Source organism: Mastigoproctus giganteus, chromosome 3, assembly GCF_048544385.1.
Source record: "Mastigoproctus giganteus isolate SK-2022 chromosome 3, ASM4854438v1, whole genome shotgun sequence".
NCBI classification, from domain to species: domain Eukaryota; kingdom Metazoa; phylum Arthropoda; class Arachnida; order Uropygi; family Thelyphonidae; genus Mastigoproctus; species Mastigoproctus giganteus.
The window spans coordinates 237845550-237870573 of NC_143577.1; the positions used below are offsets into that span (position 1 = coordinate 237845550).

At 39.1% G+C, this 25024-nt stretch overlaps 1 protein-coding gene across 3 annotated transcripts in view; it reads right to left on the reverse strand.

Moving 5' to 3' along the window:
- LOC150088917 (FYVE, RhoGEF and PH domain-containing protein 2-like) overlaps positions 1 to 25024 on the reverse strand; it is a 227575-nt gene that overhangs the window by 140488 nt on the left and 62063 nt on the right. The gene's annotated exons all lie outside the window — the stretch shown is intronic.

A 25024-nucleotide genomic window follows, 5' to 3' on the forward strand; every position in this document is an offset into this window, starting at 1 on the left:
TTAGCACTTCATAATCTTGTTTATGACTGAATGCTCACACATTTAAATGGATGAAATGCAGATAAACTTCCAGCAATTTTAAAACAGAATTATGCCGTTAAATGTATTTCATTACGTTTTTTTAAACGGGTTAACGTCATTTTGTTTTTCCAAGTAGCCTTGGAACAGCTAAATGATAATAAAAAAATGGGTCAAAAGCTCAGTCGATGGTACTCCTAAGCCATCAAGATAGCGCATAACGTCTGAGGCTTATATTCTCCACACGCACAACTGCTGCCCGAAGGGTTTTTTTTCTCTTTATGTTTTTGATTCTTCTTGCCTCTTCTTTTTATAGCATGTGACAGCTGTAGATTCTTTGGTCTCTCACACGCAGAGAGAAAATGGTTCTCAGTGCTTTCTCTACACATAAAAAATAATAATAAAATAAAATGCCCATCATGTCGCGAATCTTCCAAAATATGATCACCAAGCTGGAAGTAGCATTTGTATCAGTACTGTTATCCTTACTAGGACATGATCCTGGTTACTTATTAATTTCGAAATATATTCGTTGTTTGTAATTTGCTGTTTTCATATTTGCTTTATAAAAACTGTCAGCACAGAAGAGAGCCAACGGAGTCGAGTGTGATTTATGTTTGCACGTCTATGATAACTATCTTTATGAGGGCTGCTGGTGAAAGCGCTCTTCACACAATGCCCAAGGCAAATACTTTAAAATATTTTAAGAAATAAGGCTCCGCATACGATGCGTTTAAACTTTGAGAATTTTAGTCTTACAAAAGCGAATGACAGAGAGAAATAGAGCGCAGAGGTATGAACCAAAGCACAGAGCAAACTTGCGTGAATAATTGAGGAAGGGTTGGATTTTCCGCAGGACATTCCATCTACATCCTAACATATCTTTAAAGCAACTGGAGCATCTCATTAGAATATAATATATTAGAGGCATTCTTAAGAAAACATTGGTGAATACGCTTTATATGGTTATTTAAGGATATGTAGCCAACAAAGAAATCATTTTGAGAACCCAAATTAAGCCTCCATTTATTTGTTGCTTTGAAAAGGCAAAATATGTCAAATATTTTAAAAGAGAATTCATAAACGTGAGAATAACTTGGAGTAAAGCAGCCTCCAATTCCCCACAAGTGTTACAACACTCTGGAAATGAACCGCCTAATACAAAATATCCTCCACGTTTAATGAATCTCGGCGAGATTAAGTTTTAGTGGCCTCTAGCATCGAAGTTGTAATAACTCGATCCGAAGCGGGAGGGAAGGTGGTTCTCTCTGAAATTCGCGAATTTCATGGAGTGGTTGGTCGGTACCTAGATCTAATATAGTTGGAGAAGGACGTTACATGGTGATTTTCCATGGAATCTAGATTTCTATAATGACCACTCTTATACTACATGAATTTTAAGATAAATTTTTTAGCCATTAACTAAATCACTATACATTAAGGTAACGTTTCAGGAACCATGCCGAACCCTATCCTCAGACCATATATGGAGAACGTGCAGTCAGCATTGAGACATTCGGCAAGCAGGAGGCGGGAAACAGCCTATGTATGGTCTGAGGATGGGTTCCGGCAAGGTTCCTGTAAAGTTACCTTAATAAATAGTGATCTAGTTAATCGCTGATCAACAAAATTAACAGAACGCGTGCAGCTTGCGATGAAGCAGGACAAAATTTGGTATGGTGGTGTACTATAGAATAACAATTAAATGAGAAGACAGCGAGAAACTTCGGACAGGTATAAGGGACAGTGATAGGAATTACCAAAGCTGTTACATTAAAGAAGTCGATACAAGATGCTCACAAATATGGTCACATGACATAAGTATGGCATATGATCGCTCCAACGGCTAAACAGGCCTGACAGCGAGGAACCATGCTCGATATAAGGGTGTCTAAGATTCCTGTGGCAACAAATCCCATTCTTCCACCAGCGCACACCTAAGCTCACCAAGTGACCGAGGAATTTTTGAATGTCGGCGTGCACAATGCGACGCCCATGGGGTCTCACAATGTCTAGTGATCTTGCCGGCCACGGCAGTGGTTGCATATATCTTCAGTTTCAAAATATTCCTCCACTATTTCAGCTCTATGTGCAGTGGCCTTGTTGTGGGTCAACTGCACCCCTAAAGGCGCCTCCGTAGCCAGGTGGGCAGGAGCAGCAGTGCGTAGCACACGCTTCTTGATTAGACCGGGATTCGAGCCCGTAACCACCAAATACGGAGGATGCGGAAAGGTCAGGGAATGACTACCGCATATCCCCGAAGCAATATGGCCTTAGTTGCTAATGCTCCTAAAAACCAAATAACAACAGCACCCCTAAAAAGTCACACATAGGGTTCGAGGATCTGTTCTCGATACCTCTGAGCAGTTACGGTACCACTATCAAAAACGTGAAGAGGGGTGCGGCCGTTGATCATTATTCTCCCTACACGAGAACACCGACTCAACTGTAAGCTTCCCTTTCTCTGATGTTGGATGAATGGTACCACATTCAGCGTTATCTACAGATGAAATAACGTATAGAATTTGTTTGTAGCCTAAAACGGGAACAGAACTGTACCCTATTTGTCAGGGGCTATCTTAGGCCTAGGCGAACTAGGCATGATTGAGAGGGACCAAAAATGGCAACGGACAGTCAAAATCGGTGACTGTCCAGTAGTATAATGAGGAGCACGAGTGTTCATGTTCCTTATAAAAATTTGAAAATTAAATATACTTTAAAACTGTAATGTAGCTTTTAGTCATAATGCACGTGCCGCCGATATGTTCAAATTTGTATATAGACTTTTATTTTTTTTAATACGCACATTTATTTGCTTTACATTTTTATATTGATTGTGTAATCTTTAATTTTCCGAGGGGCCCTATGCCCTATTTTAAAAATATATATATATTAAAAAAAAAAAAAAGTACTATTAAAAACGTGGGGCATTTCATAATAAATATTTTTTCAGGAGCACAAAAAAAAAAAAAACTTTTGCCTACTGCCCGCATATCCTCAAGTTAGGCCTTGCTCCAAGTCACATGTTCCGACGAATTCTGCCGTGATTTGCGATTAATGGGATGTGAACATGTTTTTGTAAAGGGTGGCTCCTAGAACGACCGTTTAACTCTGCCTCGTATCTCTGTGAAGAACAGTGCCACTGCAAAAGGGCTTTTTTTTTTTCCAATCCAATTATGGAATATTCAATAATTTGCACCAATAATTTGGGGTTAATGGGATAACAAACCACTGACTTTCTTGGGTGAAGTCCACTTGAGCCTTCACACTCCGGTTGGAAATGTTTTCACCTGTGGCCGCAGAGACCTCAAGAGATAGTTGATGACAGGACATTGTAGGGTTCTTTCTTGCTGTTAGAGCCAGTAGCAGTCTGTTCTGGTTGACGTAGCCCTCGGGCAACTTTTCTTGTAATGGTTCATGTCTCCTAAAACTGCTTCCATAGTGCCAAGACGACACTATGGAACTATGATACATTGAGCCAACATGCCACCTCCGGTTGTGGCTGCCCGGCTACAAGTAGTCCAGTGGCCCACCATCTCAAAGAACCATCCAAAACGAGAATGACCTGCCATCCTGAGTACTGGAGATGTGGCTTTTCCACTGAGTCAGGGGGGAAGGGGGGAATGAAGTGATGTAGCCGCAACCCGTGTTTTTATAGGCATGAATAATTTCCATGATGTGCTGCTCTGTAAAGGTAGATGCCTATTATATCAATTATTCGCCTTCGAGGACACTGTTCACAATAAGATATTCATGAAAAACTTTTTTTTCTGTTAGTTTTATCAAGCAGTGTAAATAAACTATCTTAATAATATTCACGTGGTATAAGAGTAGTCATTACAGAAATCTAGTTTCGCTCTTAAGTTATTCTTAAGATTTTTTGAATTACATGTTATGCGGATTTTTGAATCCGCATAACATGTAATTCTTATGAACACACACACACGCCTGCCGAGACAATGCACACATCGACAACAGCAGAAGCGCCACAACATGTCTCGTGGGTACGGTCCCCCAATTAGGGCAGTGGTGTATATAACTGAATGATTTCCATAATCGAATGATTAGTAACTATTAATCATGCGAATGAATCATTTAAATGAAATAACGGAATAAATCATCATTAATAATACGAGCATAATCGATTATGATCTCTCGTTTATACCCATTACTACATTAGGGTGGGGGAAAGCCAATCACAATCCTGTCTCTCTCAATTAACAGTTTGTTTTCAGTCATCCAGTTATTGAACGATGGACAGAAATACGACTAAAGCATTTCAAAAACTATTTGGAAGCCATAATGATCATTGGCCATTTTGTTCAGAGGTCTCCAAATTCCTTTTTTAAAAAAGAATCAACAGTCTCCACATTTTTAGGATTATGCTGTTTATTTGAGAGCAACTCAAGATAACACATCAGGACGAAGGGGTTGTCGTCTTGACTATCAAGAACTGCCATTATATATAGAAGTTATCAAAAAAAAAAAAAAAAAAAACTATTTAACTTGTCTTAAAACGCAAAACTTGCCGGTTTTGATCCGTGGTGTCTTCTATTTGTTAGACCAATCTGTCATAATGACCATGAATGCCAACCATTACCAGATAGTCCTTCAAGACCACTTTATTCCAGTTCAAGGGATCTATTTGCAGTCCTATGTCCAATAAGTGTGTCTGATGAAACAGGGCTCGACAAATATGGCTGCCAGAGCAATTAAGAAATCCAGCTAGGCGACATTTTACAACTGCCAGTTCTTTGTTTTAGGATCGCTGTAGCCTATATCTTGCAGAGATTTAGTGCCGGATTAAGGTACGGCTAGCAGAGATCTTGCCCGGGGCAACATTCTTTAAGGGGCGCCAAAAACAGAAGAACAGCGAGGCAAAAATATGTACCCTTAGTAAAGGGCATCCAAAAATCTTTCTGCCCGGGGCACGGAAATACCTTGGCCCGGCGCTGCAAGGATATGGGTGTAACCATTCGATAAAAAGGTACAGTACGATGGACTCTTAATACGGACGCTAAACTACAAACAGCATTATTTTACAAAAGAATCTTATTAGTTGAAAAGATGTAACGAAGAATAATAGCCTAATCAATTATATCAGGCTTATGTCAGAACAGAAAGAAAATTAAAGTTACCTGGAGAGCATTTCGAAATTACTGCCATAGCTTCTTATTCAACATCTCTTGTGCTGGTTCGATTTCTGTTGATTTATTTATAAGTAATTTAACAGACAGTCATTACGCAGTAATGGCTGTTTCACAAGCCATTTTAAATGTGCTGTCACCCCCTCACCCCCAGCTAGCAACTAACTTTTGGCAGTGGCAACTGGATGAACAAATTTTTCGAGGCCTACAGTAATGCAATTCATATTCGTGAATTAGCTTCTAGCATGTTTGCCATCCTCCACCCCATCAGCAGATCGATCGAAATGTCTGAAGCATCTATTCTGGCTGACAGTACAGTATCTAGCTTAGAATTTCAATTGAAGTTGAGATATTAATAAAAACCCATGGGATTATATGAATGCTTTTCCCGGTTCTTAATGCTAAAAAAATACAAAAACTGTCCTCCCAAAGAATCACAATTTTCACGGATAGTGTTCCCCATACATACACTGGTGTTCAAAGAAAGTGCATCACCCAGGAATTTCACATATGTTACATTAATGACTAGCATCACAAACAGAAATAAACAAAAAGATATTTATTACTAGTTAAGGCAAAGCTAAGTAATATTTGACAGGAGCTCTAAAAATATTCCAAAATGAGCATTTCCAACCTTTATACAAGTTTTCGTAAACACGACAATTATGGCTGAAATGTTATCAGAAGCCCTCAATTTGTTTCAGTTTATCATTTTAAATGGAAAACGAAATGTTTACCAGGTGCAAACTAATATTTAGTTGAACCGCCTCTGTCCCTGATGACAGCACACTGTCGGGGCATTAACAAGATCAATTTCTGAAGATAATCAACTGATAGTTCGTGGTTCCAAACACGAATTATGGCTTCCTGAAGTTCACAAAGAGTCTTTGGTTTCTTTCTGGCAATCTTATCTGATGCAATCTGTAAGAAATATCGCCATATACTTACATTATTCGGACGATGATTACAATTTTAAGAGGTGGTGCACTTTCTTTGAACACCAGTGTATATTAAAAAAAAAAAAAAAAAAAAAAAAAAACCATCTTTTCCCTATCATACACTCACTCGATTCCCTATCACAAAGACGGTCTCTTTTAGATGTTTCCATTCTTATCTGTAGCTGCAACAGTTTATCGGATTTTATCCATCATGAAAGTGTTATTACTTTTGCAACTTTAAAGGGTTTATTCCAAACTGCAGAAGCCTTTTAAAGAGAAGCCTACTGGCTGAAATCGTCTGTCATGCATTTGATCATTTCTTATCGTGTTCATACCAATCAAAGTTCAATCTGGTAGGTGTTGTGCTTTGATACTACCATTTAGAAGCCTGTACTTCGTCATCGGATTTCTCAAGGTCAAATACATTTTACCAAACGATGAAATGACATTTCATCATTTGGAGCGGAAGAATCACATTTTGTTTTTTGCTGACAAAGTCGTTTGGCTTATTTACGTACTATGTCTAGCTGAAAGGAAAATTCAATTCAAAAATCAGAAGCAGAAAGCCCAATACTTTTTTTTAAAGATTAATTAATTTAATTTAATTAAAATATTTCCAGATGTGTAATTTCATCAATTGTTGGGTTGTTTTTTTTTTTTTTTCCCTCTATATATAATAAAAGGATGTACTCGTTTCATTTTCTGCTAAACCTGTAATCATCCAAAATCTAGAGCATGACTGGTGTCGCATGTAATGATATTCTATTTTTTGAATGACGAAACTTTTGCACAAGTTGAGGAAAAATCGTCTGAAACTCGCTACCATTATTTTATATCCTCAATTCCGTGCACAATGAGATGATTGAGCTCTAAAGTACCTGCTGCAGTTCCCAAAATGGACAAGTCACAAGAGCGTATATAACGAGTCACTGTTATGCTACGAATTCTTTCCTCCACCCCCTTTTGCTCCGAACCGCTGTTATTTTTGATTCAAATCGCACATTCTAAGCGGCTGTAACGGTAGTTACAACCGCCTGGGGAATTACTCAGTAGCTACATACGGGGAACAACCTACAAAGTAAATGGTCCACCATTAGAGTAATGGCCAATTAGAACGACCCTGTTTGGTTATGGATTTCGGAATACTGCGAGCAGAAACTGAGAATGAAAAGAAAGATGTGCCTGGAAGAAGAAAAAGATTTTGGAATCAGTAACCTGAAGAAGCATTTTCGTGTAAAGAAAACATGTTCAGATCCCTTGTTTCCCATTTCGTATTTTAATACAAAATCTTGTATATCTGTCTAACTGACGGCCAGATTAATCACTTCGTTTCTTTTGGAATTTACGAAAGCAATTTTTTGTGTGTGTAGGGATGAATCCATAATAGGATGGTGATGGTTTTGCTCGGAGGAGGTTACGAGAGAAGAAATGCAAAGAGTAAAAAAATGGTACAATGTCTATAGCGTATATGGATAAATTCAAACTATGACATACAGCGAATTGACTATTTTGATACCAATATTTATAAGAAGTTACATGAATGACAAACGGAGTCCTTGAAGTAGCATTACTACCACGAGGCTCGATGATTGTTAAGCTGCTCATACTTTTCTTGATAGTTTAACATACAATCAGGGCTCGACAAAATCCGGTCGCCTAATCACCATTGAGACTACGAAATGAGGCCTGGCGATTATAATTATTCATTCTAGTGGTTGGGTTTTAGGAGCATTAGCGACTAAGGACATATTGCTTCGTATATACTGTCAGTAAAGTGCGTTATGTTCTGTGGTGGATTTTCTGTTTGCTGGAAGAAAAACTCGAGCTTCCAGGAGAAAAAAACTATGCTATCCTCGCCTGAGACCAACTAACTCAGCCACATTATGAAAAGGGTCCGTAAAAATTGCACACGTCATCGACGGGACTCGAACCGAAGTCTTATCTACCTGGTGTGGGGAGGACGGAGATTCTACTAACTGTGCTGTCCACGAGGACCATTCTAGTGGCTATGAAGCACTAGAATGACTATTTTAAGAGGTCATTCTAGTGGCTATGAGGCCTAGCTGATGGTCTGTTTTACGATACCCGTGGTCTGCACCTTTGCCTAATATTGACACAACTTTCGACAAAAGGTATAATGGGATGGATTCATTATACTAGAATGACTGGTTTGAGAAGTCGGCATTATATGGATTTAGTACTACAAGTAAGGTAAGAAGAAAATTGCTGATAAGCTGAATATCTGATCTCTACCGACAATAGTTGTTTCGTTAATGGCATCCACCGTCTTCCAAGTACGTCAATGTTCTAGGCGGTACCTTCAAAAGACATGATAACATCTGGATTAGTGACCTTGACAGAAACCATGTCACCAGAACCTGTTTACAAAATCATTGCTCAATGTACCTTGTTATGGTACTATACACAATTGTTCTCGACATACGGATGAAACAAGATCTGACAGATAATTAATACAAGCTGGTACAGTTCCAACCCCACTGATTTAAAAAGTCAAATGTATTTAAAGATTGCTGGATAAGGCTTGAATTATGAAATGCTTCTGTTCTGCACTACTGCCACACCAAAAAACAGATCCAACAGTAAAAAAATAGAATATTTTTACATAAAGTATACTGTTTGCAAATAAGTAACTTTGAAATTACCAGTTAATACTTGCCATAATAAAAGAGCAAATACACCTTTATATGGTTAAAATAAGTACTTTTCCTTCGAGGCTCAAAACTTCGGTTACTTATCTCCTAAGTTTCAAACAATTTTTCGGTTATTGTACTTAGGGATTCTGTCCCTTCTTGTATCTCAAATAATTTACTTATCTCTTAATGCTTCAACGAACTCCTGTTTCATTCATCCTAACGTTTTTCCCTCTTCTAAGCTACTTACATTACAGACGCCCATTATAAACGTATTTCGAGGGTTATTACGTCTTCATTTGCTGATTATTCTTCTGGAAACTTCCTTGATCTGTAACAATGGCTTGGTGTAATTCGCCGTGTCATATCTGTGCGTTATAGCACAGTCGAATCCATTAGTGGAGGAAGGGTCTCGGTAAAGAGCAAACATGCTCGTCCCACCATAATAACTCAGTAACTATAATATTCCAAGGGGAAAATTGAATTATTTTTATGATTTTTCGAAAGTACTCATTGTTCTTGTTGATGTACAGGGTGATTTACAAACGGCCTCTGATTTTCAAAATTTATTATCAAAAAATTGAACAGGATATAGTGGAAAGCAAGCGTAGGGCTACATTTTGCCCGAATTAGTACATGTCGGGGTCTAGCTTCAGATCTGAATCTTTTTCGATCAGGATATTTGTCAGCTGCTGTATTGTGATCGGTAGTGAACCGTCAACTGATCTTTTCAAAATATCCCAGGCATAATCAATTGTATTCGGTTCTCTGGAAAATATAAATAATAAAAAAAATTAGGCGGCCAGGGTAGATGTTGGAAATTTTCGGAATGTTCCTAGAACCATTCAGACAATTTTTGTACAGTGGATAGTTGCGTTGTAGTTCTGAAAGAATCCATCGCAATCGGGGTTAAAACGAAGCACTGCAGGGCATAGTTGGTCCGATACCACAGAAGAATATTTCCAACGTGATCTAACGATATGAGCGGACCCAGTAAGTACCAACAGAACATATTCCCATACCAAAATACTACCTCCAGACGCTTGAGTGGTGGACGCGAGACAGCTGGATGCATAGCTTTCTGACGTTCACGCCACAATTTCGCCCTACCATTGGTGGAAAAACAGTGTAAATCGACACATCAAACCACATGATCTTTTTCCACTGTTGCACCCTCCAGTCTTCGTTGGCGGCACCACTCAAGTCTTATCTTTCGATTATTTATAGAAAGAAGTGGTTTTCTTATAGACACACGACTATCAAACCCAAGATTCTTCACCTCACGCCGCATAGTTCTGTCGGAAATGGGTTTTCCTTTGTCCAAACTGAAATTTTCAGTATTTTCTGCAAGTGGGACCTTTTATTCTGCCGCACAATTCGCTTTAAATTCCTGCGGTCTCGTTCTTGGAGTACCGAATTTCAGAAAATAAGATTTCAATTTGATTTCTCAGATTGAAAATTTGACAGGTGATCTTCCTAAAAATCGGAAAGAACACCTGTCTTCCCCAATCACCGATTCGACTAAGAAGCTCCTTGAAAGCGTACACTATCTGATACCAAGGAACCTGTGGTCATACCACGGGTAAAATATTAACATACCTTATGTTTAATTATCTGTTGACGCCACTATCAAAAAGGTTTCTCATTTTTTTTCTACCAATGACTATAATATGGATTTTGCTCTCAGATAATGATTGTTGAGAGTTACACCTATTGGACTAAAGCAACTGACCATCGAGGACAAACCAAAGGCTTTGTTTCAGAACGATGGAACGTCTCCACATTACGGATAAAAAATAAATATAGTTTTGATGTCCACAGAGTTACAAATTAAGCTAATATCGAACTGAATAGATAAAAAAAAAAAAAAAAAAAAAAAAAGCTGACATTTTTCGCCCTACCATTGGTGGAAATCTCTTAACTGAACGTTTTCTGTTAAGAGATTGCTTTTCCCAATCAGAAAGCTGTTGAACCGCAAATATAATAAGATAATGAAATCAAAATATCATGTGATATTTGTCCACATCCTAAACCGAGTGTAAAAAGGAAGCGTGTGCATGCGCCACTATAGCAGAAGATAAATTTGCTGTCTGAAGGCCTTTATACTAAATAAGTGTTGGCAAGACCTTAGAGAATTCCAGGATCCGTAATACATATACCCTACTTCATTTTATAACGAAGAACCCAACTCCTTACGCAATTAAGGACATTCAATACCACTTTAGCGTGACTAAGCGTGACACTTCAGTGGTCAGTGACGTCAATGTTACGTCGAAGGAATCTGAAAGCATCCCAGAGTGTCAAGCTGTGAAATGGTTCGCTTTGGCACGCAGCTGTGATTTGCACTAGTTCTCTATACCCATTAAACGTAATGCTTTCACTTAGTTTCAACGAAGTAGAATAAATTAATATTATGTTTGTACCATGATGGATTCAAGGTTCTGTTAGGAGCAAGGCAACCCAAGCCATGCAAGTTACGAGTTTATAAAGACAAAGTCTTCAAAGCATTCGGTTTACAGGCACTTAAACTGAATGTTTTTTCTTAAATTGAATCACTTCCCCCAAGATTTCCCCTTGACGAGGAAATCCCGGAGGTAGTCTGCATCTCCACCTGGGCTTCGCTAAGTCCTCAATAACTGACGAAATGCCGTCAGTTATTGAAACCTCTACTACTGAAATAAATATTGTACGGTAAACTCCCGTTATAGCAGTTTCGAGGGGATTAACCCTTTTTTTGGAGGATTTTTGTCAGTATTTTGGTAAATATTGACCGTTTATTTTTGTTTCAGAAGCACATCTATGGCGTTTTTAGACTAAATCGAGGACGGAGAACAACTTTTCCAGAGAGCAGTTGATAAATGCGCACGAAAAATAACTTTTCGCGTGAATATTGACGTTGGCCACATTTATTCGGACATAAGAATGTGCTATTAAAACTTTAATAGGTATGTGTTACGCGCCAAAACAACTAAGACTACGAGGAGTCAGTATTGCATGAATTATCCAGTCAGTTTGCTGTTTGTTAGAAGAAAATAGACTTTCCGGGAGAAAAAGCCATGCAACCATTTCGTTACAAACTGAATGTGCGGGGGAAAAGCTTGCATTGTATTTACATAATACCTCGCGTGAATTAACTAACTCAGCCACTCTGTGAAGAACACCAATAACAATTCCTTGCGTCACTCACGGTGATGACAACCACTGTGCTCCCCCGTGGGTGCATGGCGCGAAGATGCAATGCAGTTACTGAAGGCGAGCTCCTTTTTCATGTAAAGCGTAGGCGTACTTAATAAAGTGGTCACTCAGAATATATTATATAGCTAGAATACCTCTGGCGTTATTCTTGTATGGATTGTTATACCCCTGATTTTGTTGTATTTGGGGACAAATTCCACCCTCGTGAGTAGCACGGTTGGTATGATCACTGTCCTCCCCACGCTGGGTGGAAAAGACCCGAGTTCGGAACCCGTCAATGACGCGAGGAATTTGAGTCTTTTTCACCGGTTTCAGGCGAGAGTAGCATGGTTTTTCTCCCCAGAAATTCGGCTTTTTCGAACAACAAATAGTAAACTGACCGCAGAACACATACAATTTACAGACATTATGTACGGCGAAATATGGCCTAAATCGCCTATGCTTAAAGCCCTACAACAAGAACAAGGGACAGGTTCTCCATCCAACAGCCATTGATACGGCACTGTACCCAGGTCAGAAACCGATACACGGACGCCATCCAGAAAAGTAAAGAACAAACTTGGGAACGCTTAGTGACAACAACTGGAAATGACCCTTGGGGAACAGTCTACAGGGTTATTACCAACAAACTCCCTAGGTGGGAGGTAGTGACTACCACACGAACCCCACAAGGTCAAATGACAACAACTTGGGAACAATCGGTGGATCAATCTTGAATACCATATTCAAGGAACCGGCGGTCCCAACTCTACAGGAACAAAATCATCTCTGTCAAGAAAACCGGAACTACAATACGCAAATCATGGAGCCCCCTTCATCATGGAGGAGCTCAGTGCTGCTGCCGCCCGGATAAGAAACAGAAAATGTCCCGGCCTAGATATGATAGAACCCGAAATACTTAAAAAAGTAATAGAATATACACCACAACTTCTATTAATCCTGTTCAACAGATGCCTAGAGGTAGGGACATTCCCAACAAAATGGAAAACGGCCAACAAACTTATCAAGAGTCCGACTAAGAAATCAGAGTGGCCGAAATCCTACAGGCCCATCGCACTTCTTTTAGTAGTTAGCAAATTGTTTGAAAAGCTACTGCACAAACGAATCCTCCAAAACCACGAAGCAGCTGGCCTCCTAGCTGAGAATCAGTTTGGATTTAAACTGGGATTCTCCACAACAGAAGCCCTCAGAAACCTAATTAACAAGGTCAAAGAATGTGACAACAAGTATTTCCTCGTAATATCGATTGACTTTGCCGGGGCGTTCGACTCACTCTGGTGGCCGAGCGTCTTGGGCAGACTCAGGGAAGCTAAAGTATCCATCAACCTCTATAAAGTCATAGATAGGTTTCTATCTCCCACAAAGAAAAATTGAGATAAAGACTCCATAAAAATATATCGCAAGAACAGTACACAGAGGATGTCCACAGGGGTCTGTATGGGCCCACTCCTCTGGAACTTTGTATTTGATAAGTTCTTGAGAATGGACCTAGGAGCAGTGGGGATGCAGACCTTCGCAGATGACCTGATTTTGACAGTGCAAGCAAACTCCAGAGCCCAATTGGAAATCCTAGCTAATCAGGCCCTGCAGATACTCCAACAGTGGGCCAAGAAGAATTTCTTAACAATGTCACCGACAAAGACATCGTCAGCGCTGCTTAAAGGAACCCTGCAACTGAGACGACCACCCCAGATTAAGATTGATGGGACAACTATCAAGTTCGCTAGTCAACTAAAATACCTGGGTGTCATACTAGACAATAACTTATCCTTCCAACCACATCTCAAATTCCTAAGACAAAAGATCAGAAACAACTCTTCCATGATAGCTAGGGTCACAAGGTGAGACTGGGGTCTCAAAAAGCGTACCCTAGCCTTATACTACAAGACAACCTTCCTCCCAATAATTACATACGCTTCAGCAATGTGGTACGACAAAACTGCCTTGGTCGTAAATAAGAGAACCCTGGATGCAATTCAACACACCATCCTGCTCACTACCACCCGCGCCTGCAGAACGGCGAGTAACCCAACGCTTCAGGTGATAGCAGCAGTATTTCCACGTGATCTTGAAATCGCAAGAACAGGACTCCTCTACTACTTATCTAAGGGAATAACCACCACTTTCCTGGAATTTACAATAGACCCAACAAAAAAACCATAAGGCAGAAAAGATCCGGCTTCAGTCTCACCTGCTGCAGGTGTGGCAGGACAGGTGGGCAGAAACAACCAAAGGAGCAATCACCCACAAGTTCTTGCCCCAACTTGAAAAAAATCTATCCAAAATCGCCTACTTGGTTCTTTCCGGGGTTGCAAACAACATACTTGCTAACTGGACAAGGCCCCTTTAACGCAAAGTTAGACTTCGCCCTTGTAGAGGACCCATGCTGTACATGTGGAGAGATCGAAACCTGGAAACACCTCATGTACAGTAGCGGATTAAGGTCGGTTGAGGCCCGGGCGCAGAAGAAAATATTGGGCCCCTTAAAAAAGGAGAGAGACAGGGAAAACAAAAATAGATGTTAACCATTTTTTTAAATAAATAAAAAATATTATGTACTATTAATGTTTTATTTCCAATAAAATTTGAATATAATATAATTAATAATAGCATAATAATAATAATCAAAAAGTTTTGAACTAATAGTTGAACATATTAGTTCAACTAATTTGTTGGGGTTTTGCGTATAAAGTTGGGGTTTTGCGTGGGCCCTTCAGAAGTCGGGGCCCAGGGCGCGCCCGCCGTTAAATCCGCCTCTGCTCATGTACGACTGTCCGCAATACGAGGATCTCAGGTGCATTCTAATCACGTGTATAAGTAACTCCCCAGAGGGCAAGAGTTTCACCTACTGGATTCAGAGGAGGAATACAGAGCCCTAACCAACTTCGCTCAAGGAGACCGCTAAATGCAATACACCAGGAGTGAAAGACGACCAGCCCGATAACAAATCAAAACATCCTTTCAGACACACCCCAGAATGATAATTATGTGGAAGCTACTAGCTGTCTACGTACCAACAAATATGAGACCTAAGAGAAACTGACAAATATATTAACTGAAGATAGAGAACCAAAAACAAAGACAGTCAACTTGGACGGGACACTCTCCCACGAGTGACTCTACTACCGGACATGATCTTATGACTACACTGTAAGAACAAAATTCTTACACTTATCCTAGCGAATGTTATGTTATAAATATAACATAACAAGAAAAAAAAGATGTATATATTAAATAATATTATTTACATGGGATGATTTTTAGCTTAGATTGCGATCGCTCTGTACCGTACAGTCAAGTAGGGGAGGATTAACGTAACAACGGGGGGTAGCAGGACGGTACACAAGACAATGGGAGCACTGGAACACTAGTACAAAGGGAGCACCGCAAGGCCAGTTCATGTTCGCATAAACAGAAAGTGAGCAGTTCTTTGGAAGGAAAGAACAAGGGAACCGACTCCCCCTTGTGGAGAGAAAGATTTTAAGAACTAAGAGGGTGAAGGAGACCCTGGATGCGACATACACCTGTGGTAATGGCTAGCCGCTAGATGAAAGAGACCGACTCCTTGAGCACTTATTAATTTCAAGGAGCGGTAGAGAAAAAACAGAGTGGACTAATGGCGGTAAGTGAATCGGGAATGATCACAAGGAAATATCTAGAAATTTCTAGACGCCCTGTAGTTCATCGAAGTTGCTGGAAATTTTGTAAACAGGAAGTTACCCCAGGAGAGGGAAGGGCCAAGAAAACGGAAGAAGTGGGAGAGAGCGAATGAGAATAATGAGATGATGGAGAACGAACGACGATTGGATCAAAATAGAATGAGCGCCTGAAACAAAGAAGAGATGCAAGACAGGAAAGACAGTTAGGAGTTTTTGGGAGAGTGAGGAGGTTTTTTGTGGGAGAGTTGTGAGTTTTGGCAGTGTGGAAGTTTAGAGAGTTCCCGTGGAGATGCCTGAGTGATGTGCGGCTGGAAGGAAATCCCGAGAAGTGCCGGGAGAATCGCCAGGAGGTAGCGGACAGAGTAATGAGTTGTGAGAGTTGCTGTTTAAGAGTTGTTGGAATAGGAAGGAGATAACCGTTGAAAGATGGAAACACCTATGCTGGAGCTGAGAAAAAAGGATCGAAAAGCCTCACCATAGAACGATAAGGAAGAGCTACATAGCCAGGCTTCTTAATAAAGCAGTAAGAAGAGTCCTGATAATCCTATTATGCTTCCCAGTTTCGTCGAACTGATCAGACGCCCAAAAAGCAGGCCGGAGCAACTTATTTAATAGCCGTATGGAAAGAAGAGCGAGTTCCTGAACGTAGGAGAATCCCTGTAGATGAGCAGCAGTTCCTTTGCCGATGAATACTTCCAGTTGGAGCCTGATGATGCCCTATGCTGTTGATGAGGAGTCGCCCCTGAACTGAGAAAAGGTAGTGTAAAGAGTGATTCCCTAAGTTAATATGTAAGTACGAGATAATAATTTTAAGCTAGATTTGAAGAGAAGGACTTTAGAAAAAATGTTTATTTAGTTGATAGTAGATTTGGTATTGATTAGTATAAAAGGAAGAAAAGGGTTCATAGATGTATGTACTTCATCTCAAGGATAAGTTAAAGCAAGGAAGATTTAGATACATGTACTTGAGACTGGTATGTTCTAAGTTAAGAAGTAAAGGTGTTCTATGTACTTGAAACGTTACAAGATATTAAGATTGAATTATTTTGGAAGGGATAAATTAATGAAAGATTATAGCGGGGATTTATAAATCTAGGACAATATCCATAGAGGTGTTAAGCTCACTGAGGTAATTCCAGTTGGGAAGTTTAACTGTTAGAAAGTAAAAATAATGTTATGAGATGTAACCTAAACCAGAAGGAGAAAAAGCAGAAAGACACGAAGAGACATATTATATCATTTGCTATTAATTTTACATCTTAACACACATATAATGCCAGTTATTAACATTATACCAATTGATGTTGTATGATACAATTCTTTAATGTATATACTGTGAAATAAACAAATTTGTATATGTTTATCATGTGTAGTATTGAGTCATTCTGAATACTCAGCCAGTCCAGAGGAGACATACACGAACTATTATTCCCCCAGAATCTGTGATCTTCTGTGCAGTATACAAGTCAGGTGTTAACGTGGAGGGTGGTAAATTAAGGGGGAAATTTAATTGAGAAATACAAAGTTAAAAGAGGTGGGTCTGGAAGGTTAACGTGATTTATTATTAAAGAAATAAATAATAAATAAATAACCTCCAACAAACCAACCCCCCACAACACTACGACTAGTGCAGCCTCACTGCCATGTAGCTAAATGGCGATCTGTACCAGCTCCTTTGCCTGGTACCTTTTTTCCTCTCCCTGGCAGGGGGAGGAGGAGATGGTCTTCCTGTTTCCTCCCTTCAATACCACCCCATATACTTCGCCTGGTGAGGCATGGGCATGCCTTACTGACCACCTAGGGTTGCCTTCCCTATTGACCTTATACTTCTGTCTCTTTCCCCCGTCTTCAGTCTCTTCCCCCTACGCTGACTAATAACGCCAGCGTAAACACCACACAACTAATCAAAATTAACGATTTATAAATTGAAAACTGAACCATATTAACCTCTCCTGGCTTTTTCTTTTGTAAACTTAAGTGTCCTCCGTTTTTTTTTTTTTTAGGTCCTAGCCACCGAAATCTCAGGAAATTAGGTGGCACGACCTGCCAGAGTATATATATAAGCTACTGGGTTCCTGGTCTGCCTCCACGGGGCGTAAGTGGAGAAACGTTGGGCCCCAGTTGGGGATTCAGCGGCTAAACGACCAGAAGAACAACGGTACACGACACTAAACGATCCAAGACCCACACACTTTTAAATCTCCGGCATTTACAGCGTACTGTAACACACCACAATGTAAACTACGCGGAGATGGGGGGGGGGGAACCCCTAGTGCCGCTTGACCTTAAACACACTTACTGTACCCAGGTGCAAATCCAAGTTCGAGGTTACTCTTTAAAAGTTGTTTGATTGTCTTTTTTTGTTTGTTTCTGGGGGTTGGACCCGGATAGTTGGACAGTGACCAACTATCATTCAGAGAGATTTGAAAGATTTCATTCAGAGATCTGTCAATCCAAGCATCGCGCCACATCCCTATATTCAACAGCTTCGCAATGGAAACTTTGTAATGAAATTTAAATTAAAATTTTGCTGTCTTCCAGCTGACTGAACCACGATTTCGTGAATGCATGCATATTCTCTCTCTCTCTCTCTCTCTCTCTCTCTCTCTCTCTCTCTCTCTCTCTCTCTCTCTCTCTCTCTCTCTCTCTCTCAACACGTATACGTAAAGCGCCTAATGTTCCCACCATGTTCTTCCGTCCTCATGTAAAAACTCGACTCCAATTTTTTCATAAATGTCATATTTGGATCGTTTAGAAAAATTGCCGAGCCAATCCAAATTTCATTAAAATCGGACCAATAGAAATCCAACAATTATTTCTTTGATCGTCCATATGTAATAAATTGGCTCGTAGTGAGCGAATTTAAGAAATTTTAAATTTAGCTTTGTTAGAAAAGTTTATCAAGCTATTCTAAAATTCATTTAAAAATATAATAACCGTATATTAATACATTTGATATTGTTTGTTGCCGTATGTTGACTGGAGAAATGAATGGACAATACGGCGGATGCGCAGAAACGAAATGTTCTCGGTTCGAACATAAACGTCTGCTTTTTTTCTCGTTATAATTCATGAATTATTATTTGCTAACGCGCCTGAAATATAATGCACTGCTTATATTAACTATCTAACAATTGCGAGCCCCCAACTGACTGGGCCCCACACACTTTCGTGTTTTGGGTAGTGGTTAACCTTGTCTTGTGTGTTTGCAAATCTAGTGAAAGAAAACAAGAACTCTGCTGAATGCTAAAAAAGGTACTGCCACGAACATCTTGACGTTAGAAATTTTCCAAGCTATCCATGGAAGCCCAGGAAAGTCAATCTGACGCGCTTCACGTGAATTTCAAACTACCCAAATAAATCATGCACGATGGCGTTGTCCACAAAGCCTTCAGTTATAAACTTCAACTGGTTCAAGAACTACAAACTGATAAAGCAGCACGTGAACAGGTGCTCACATTCTTTGATTTATCAAATATGACAACTATCATCTTCTGATAAAGAAACTTTTCATGTTTTAGCTCAAAATCTGTGTTCGGCAAGATAGGAGCGATGTCATGACAACCAAAGACCAGCGATGCTGCTAACGACTTGCTCTTTTAAGGGATAGAGAAGGAACATTCAAGTTTACTTGAAAAAAACAAAACAAAAAACTTTAAAATCAAATCTTTAGAACAGTCAAGACCGCGAGAATTTATAGGTAACGTGTGAAAAGAAAACTAAGGTTTTCTTCCTTTTTTCTCTCTCTCTTTTTCGTATATTGTGGGCATGCAATTAGTCATTTCGGGTTACCAGCATTCTTTTGAATTTTACATCTCTCCAAAGAACGGATTTTATTATTTAATTTCGTGCCCATGTTTTCTTGTCAATATTCCGAAACCTTCAGAATGCAGGCAATTTACAGACAACATATGATGCCTCGTAGCCTTAGTTGTATGGCACAAAGGTATAGGAGCAAGTTCCTTGAGCCATGCGTGAGGCTTTTCAGAGGTGCCACAGGCCCCAAATTCATGTTCAACGATGCTCTTCCACATAGAACTCAGCTGGTCGAAGTCAGATTCTTCCTTGGAATGGAGTGGCCGGCTAGATTTCCAATTGACGTGGGATGCTCCAGGGAGATTAAACGAAGGGTTGCCCTGCTCCCAAAACTTTATCTGTTTTTGTAGAGGAGTAAGAGTAATTAACCATAGGTTTCAATCAGCATGCGAGATATTTAGCTTTAAGTAGTGATTGTCTCGTGATTATGATTAATAAAAATAAGGCACATGTTTTGAAACTCAACCTAATTGAATCTTCTAACGTAGATTACAGTACCACCTTTTTAAAAAGGTTGAAACGAGCATGCGTAGTGTTCTGAAATAAAAAAGCCCGCCCTGCTTTCTGATTGCCCATCGGATGCTCTGTCAAATGATGAATAAAAAAAAAAACTTGCAAAAATGATGAGAAATATTCTCCCAAAGTCAAATGACTACGAGAATATTTATACAGTAAGAGAATACAGTCTCTTGCAGTCTATACACTCGCCAATCTGATTATCGCTCCGTCTCCATTTATTTCCATAATGACTTGGGGGAACTGACAATCCTGATGAGTACCGTTCCCCACAAAATAAATCTGATATTCAGACCTGATCTCAAAGGCTGTTCGTGACGATTATCCCGCATAGATAGAGTTAAGAAAGAGCGAGAGATGAAGAGAAAGAAAGAGACAACAAATGAGGGAAAAAAAAAAAAACAGCGAGAGAGAGAGAGAGAGAGAGAGAGAAGGAAGAAAAATGAGGAAAAAAGAAATGAAAAATAAGACGAGAAAGAACGAAAAATGAAGAAAACGGGGAAAACAAAAGAAAATGAGAAAAATGAAGAAAACCAAAATGAAAAAGAAGGGAAAAAGAAAGAAAAAGAGAATGTAAAGAAAGAAAAGGGAAAAGACAGAAAATAAAAAAAAAATTAAAATAAGAGAAGACAGTGGGAAAGAAAGAAAAGGGAAAAATGAGAGAAAGAATTTGAGAAAATGGGAAAGAATCAAAAATAAATAATAATGAGAAAAGAAAACAAAATGAAGGAAAAGGAAACAAAATGAAGAAAGGAAGAAAAAGCAAAAAAGAAAAGAAAAAAAAGAAAATGGGAAAAGAAATAAGATAGAAGAAAAAGAGAGATAGGACAGAAAATAATAAAAGAAAGGAAATAAAGTGGGAAAGAAAGAAAAAAGGAAAATGAGAAAGAAAGAAAATGATAAAATAAATAAAAATGAGGAAAGAAAGGAAATTGGGAAAGAAAAAAAAGAAAAAAAACTTAAAGAAATAAAGAAAGAAAAACCAAAGGAGAAAAGAAAGAAAAAGAAAATTGGAAAAGAAATACGAGAGAATAAAAAGAAAATGAGAAAAAAAAGAATGGGGAAAAGAAAGACAGAAAGTGATAAAAGAAAGACAGAAAGTGATAAAAGAATGAATAGAGGAAAAAATAAAATAAGTGGGAAAAGAGAAACAGAAGTAATGAGAAAAGAAAGAAAGAAGAAAATAGGAAAGGGAAGACAAAATAATAAAAGAAATATTTGAAAAAAAGAGAAGAAAAAGGGTGAAGAGAGAGCGAGCGAGCGCGCGCGCAAACCTCTGTTTCACTCATTGTTACTAAAAGTACGGAAATTCGGCTATTTTAATCCATGGCACTGCATTAAAAGTAATATTAAAATATCAGCCAGAAAAATCTCAAGCGAAAAAGTTCCTCTCCATCCCTACCCTTTTGCCAATTCTGACGTACTGATATTTATCTGTACGACACGATGTATAAGGTGACGACAAAATTATGAGCAACGTCAAAATGTCTTCATGTTATTTACGACGATCTTGCGATTGACCCGAAATAAATAATTACGGTATTCTTCGAGAAGTTATTCTGTGCCACTCACTTACTGGTACCGAAGTAAAGCGCCATTGGGTTATGAACCCGTGTCAAGAATCTACGAACGTCCCCTGCCGCGCTACACCAGAAACCCAAGACGATAAGCAGCTGGCACGGGTACGAAAACAAGGAGTCTTGTGTGCGTTCCTCCAAACAGAGGACGCACGAACGGAAAAATATTGACCTCTATATCGAAATGTCATACATCTCCGGGAGTTGATTCTCAGTTTGGAAGTAGATGTATCGAGTTGACCAAGAAGTTCTTGCGAGGAATTTTATCTTCGCGTGACTATTAAAAGACTGGACAGACTTATTACACAACGGACGGAGCTGAATTACCGCTTATCACGTGATCTTCGCAGAAACGGCCAACCAATAAAAGAAGTGTTGTACACGTGACTGTAAAGTGATGACGCAAAAATTGAACTCGCTCATCAATATGCTGGAAGTATCAATTGCCATCCTTGTATAAGAGCCGACGCAAGATCAATGAAGTTTCTGAGAGGGAGCAAACTTGCAATCCTCCTGTTTAGAGTATCCCAGGTATGCAAATCTGGCTGATCATTCAATACGGGCATACTTTCCCTTTTAAGAAATTGGTATACATCATGAAAACGCTGAGATATAGTATCATCCATCAAAAGAATGTCTCGACACCTACAAAAGGAGAAACAAAAGAATCTCAACTCGAGGTCTTAGTCGTGAGAAATGCTCGCGGGAACACAAATAACTAAATAAAGCTCTGAAGAAAAACTGCCATACTGAAAGGCCTTACAGTTAGGGCCGGTAACTGTCATCTTAGACAGACATGGCGCGAGGACTGTCCCACTGTTTGCTTACAGAGACTCAAAAAATCATTCAAACGGGGCAGTCATCATTTTAACAATAACAGCTACCTTGAAACGGAAAGTGACAGCGATACTGCGAGGCCTTTCAGTTAGGGCCGGTAACTGTCATCTTAGATAGAGATGACATGAGGATGGTGCCACTGTGTGCTTATAAAGACTCAAAAAAAATCATTCAAACGGTGCAGTCATCATTTTAACAATAACAGCTCTCTTGAAACGGTAAGTGACAGTGATAAACGCGAAACTCGACATGTAAATCGATTGTTTACAGAGGTTCTTGAAAACAATCGATTTACATGTTGTGACAGATTGTACACCATTTATTTAAGGGATCAAGCTTTTTAAGATTTTTTTAAAATGATCAAAGGAAAGAATGGGCCGAAACACGTTTATGATCCTGCCTATGAAGTTCAAATCATCTGGTCCCAAAAAAATATAAACCCTCTATAAACATTTATCCCTCTTAAAAAATTCAAATGATCTCCTTTAAAAAATATCTGACATTTAAAAATTGTAGAGGATGATTTTTCATTCATCATACCATTTTATTACGAAGCACATAAAACATTAGAAGAACTCTTTATAAACGTGGAGGACACACTGAACATGTTCTTCCAACACAGAAAAAATTATCTTCGATCGTTTTCTTCAGCACAGAAATGAGCGTGGATCCTTCTGAAGAGTCTTTCAGATAACCCCATTAATAAAATCAAATCACTTTAAATCGGCTAACATTAAAAACCACGCTGGTCCCCTGCCAGACACCGAAGGAATGGTCCTGTTGTAAAAATTTCATCCAGAAACTCGAGAACAACCTCTACAGTACTCAACGTTGCTGACCAAATCTTCAAACATTTCTCTACAGAGTAATCATGTTGTTGATATAAAAAAAAATTTATTTTTATTTTTTTGCGAAACAGCAAAGAAAAGAAAGACTCAATGGCTAAAAAATTAGAAATCTTCATTCAAAGTCTATTAGGGCAACCTTTTCCAGAATAAAGTTTTTTACCGCCATATCCCAGACATTCTCAACTGGATTCCGTAAAAGGCGACCAGGGTAGTTGTTGGGAAACTTGGGAATGCTCCTCAAACCATTCAGATACAATTTTTGTATGGTGGATAGTTGCGTTATTGTCTTGAAAGAATCCATCGCAAGAAACGAAGCGCTGTTGAGTTAAGTTGCTCCAATAGGACAGATATTCATTGGAGGTAACACGACCTTCTAACAGCATGAGAGGACCCAATCTGTACCAACAGAACATATCCCATATCATGATACTAAATCCAACCGCTTGAGTGGTGGCCACCAGAAAGTATGCCCTCGTGGGTAGCATAGTTAGTATAATCATAGTCCTTCCCAACACCAGGTGGAAAAGATCAATGTTCACTCCTGTCAACGAAGCGAAGGATTTATGGGATGTGAATGCATTAGTAGTTTTTTTCTCCCGGAAACTCGGGTTTTTCGTGCAGCAAACAGCAAATCAAGTCCAGAACACACGCAATTTACAGACGTATTATATATAGGGGTAATACTGCCTAAGTTGCTTCTGGATGAAAAACCCTAAAACCAACAACAGGTTTATTTTTATTTTTTTAATCAATGAGTAGCAGTGATCAAGCGCGAGGGTGCATAAGTACACACGTTTTAGGTGATCCGGGTTCAACCCCTGCATAACTGCTACATACGGTGTTGTTTCTTGTATTCTCTTTTCTCTCTCTCAACTGAGAACTCCTCTGACAGCGTGATCATCCCTGTGTATAAACAGAAAATTTATGATGAAAACAAAAATCACCCTGTATTTTGTCGTTTCTTTAGTACAAAGGACAGAATGTAACAAAAAAATTGGTTTTAAAACATTTAAAAAAAAAAAAAAAAAAAAGTAACTTTAGTTTGGTAACCAACAATGTTTGTCAAAGTTTCTTCATATGTTTACTGTGTGATGAGCTGATCAGTGAGTTGCCATAGTTGTTCTAAGCTAATAACCGTAGCCAACTCGCATGTTCCACCTTTAAAAGAGATGCATTAGTGGGTAACAACTGCACGTGTTTCAGAGCCTGTTGGGGAAAACAGAAAAATTCTGGTAAACCAAACAAAAACAATAATAATCCCCGAGACCAACTAACTTAGTCCTGAGTAAACGGGCAGTGAAAAAGTTTCTCCTTTTGCTAACGATAATCGAGTGCTGTAAATCAACACCCGACAGCTTAATATATGAACATTTTCAACTAGCAGTCAGCAAAACATCGGAATGTTTTGGTTAATAATATCATTATCAGAAAACAAGGTCATCGTGTGGGATCCTAAGACTGGTTCCGCTAGTCGCTTTCCCAAAAGCGGAAATTCTAAACTTGGGTCCTCTCACCATCAGACTGGTCGGAGCCTCCCCAGAAAGCAGATAGGGGTAGATCCGTGATCTCTGATAACATCGCTATTTGGCAAAACAATTCGTGTATTGCAAACTGATGGACAATGGTCAGACTTCTGGCCATCATTTAAATAATGATGGCCAGAAATCTGATCATAAATAGACGCTGGATTAGAAGTTATCCGATCGTAACACTACAGTATGAATTATTTGCAATGTAATGGATTTAAACACGTGACCTCTTTTGCTTGCCTTTTAAGCTACGTTTACACTGCAACCATCATTAAAAGGGATCTAGCAATTAA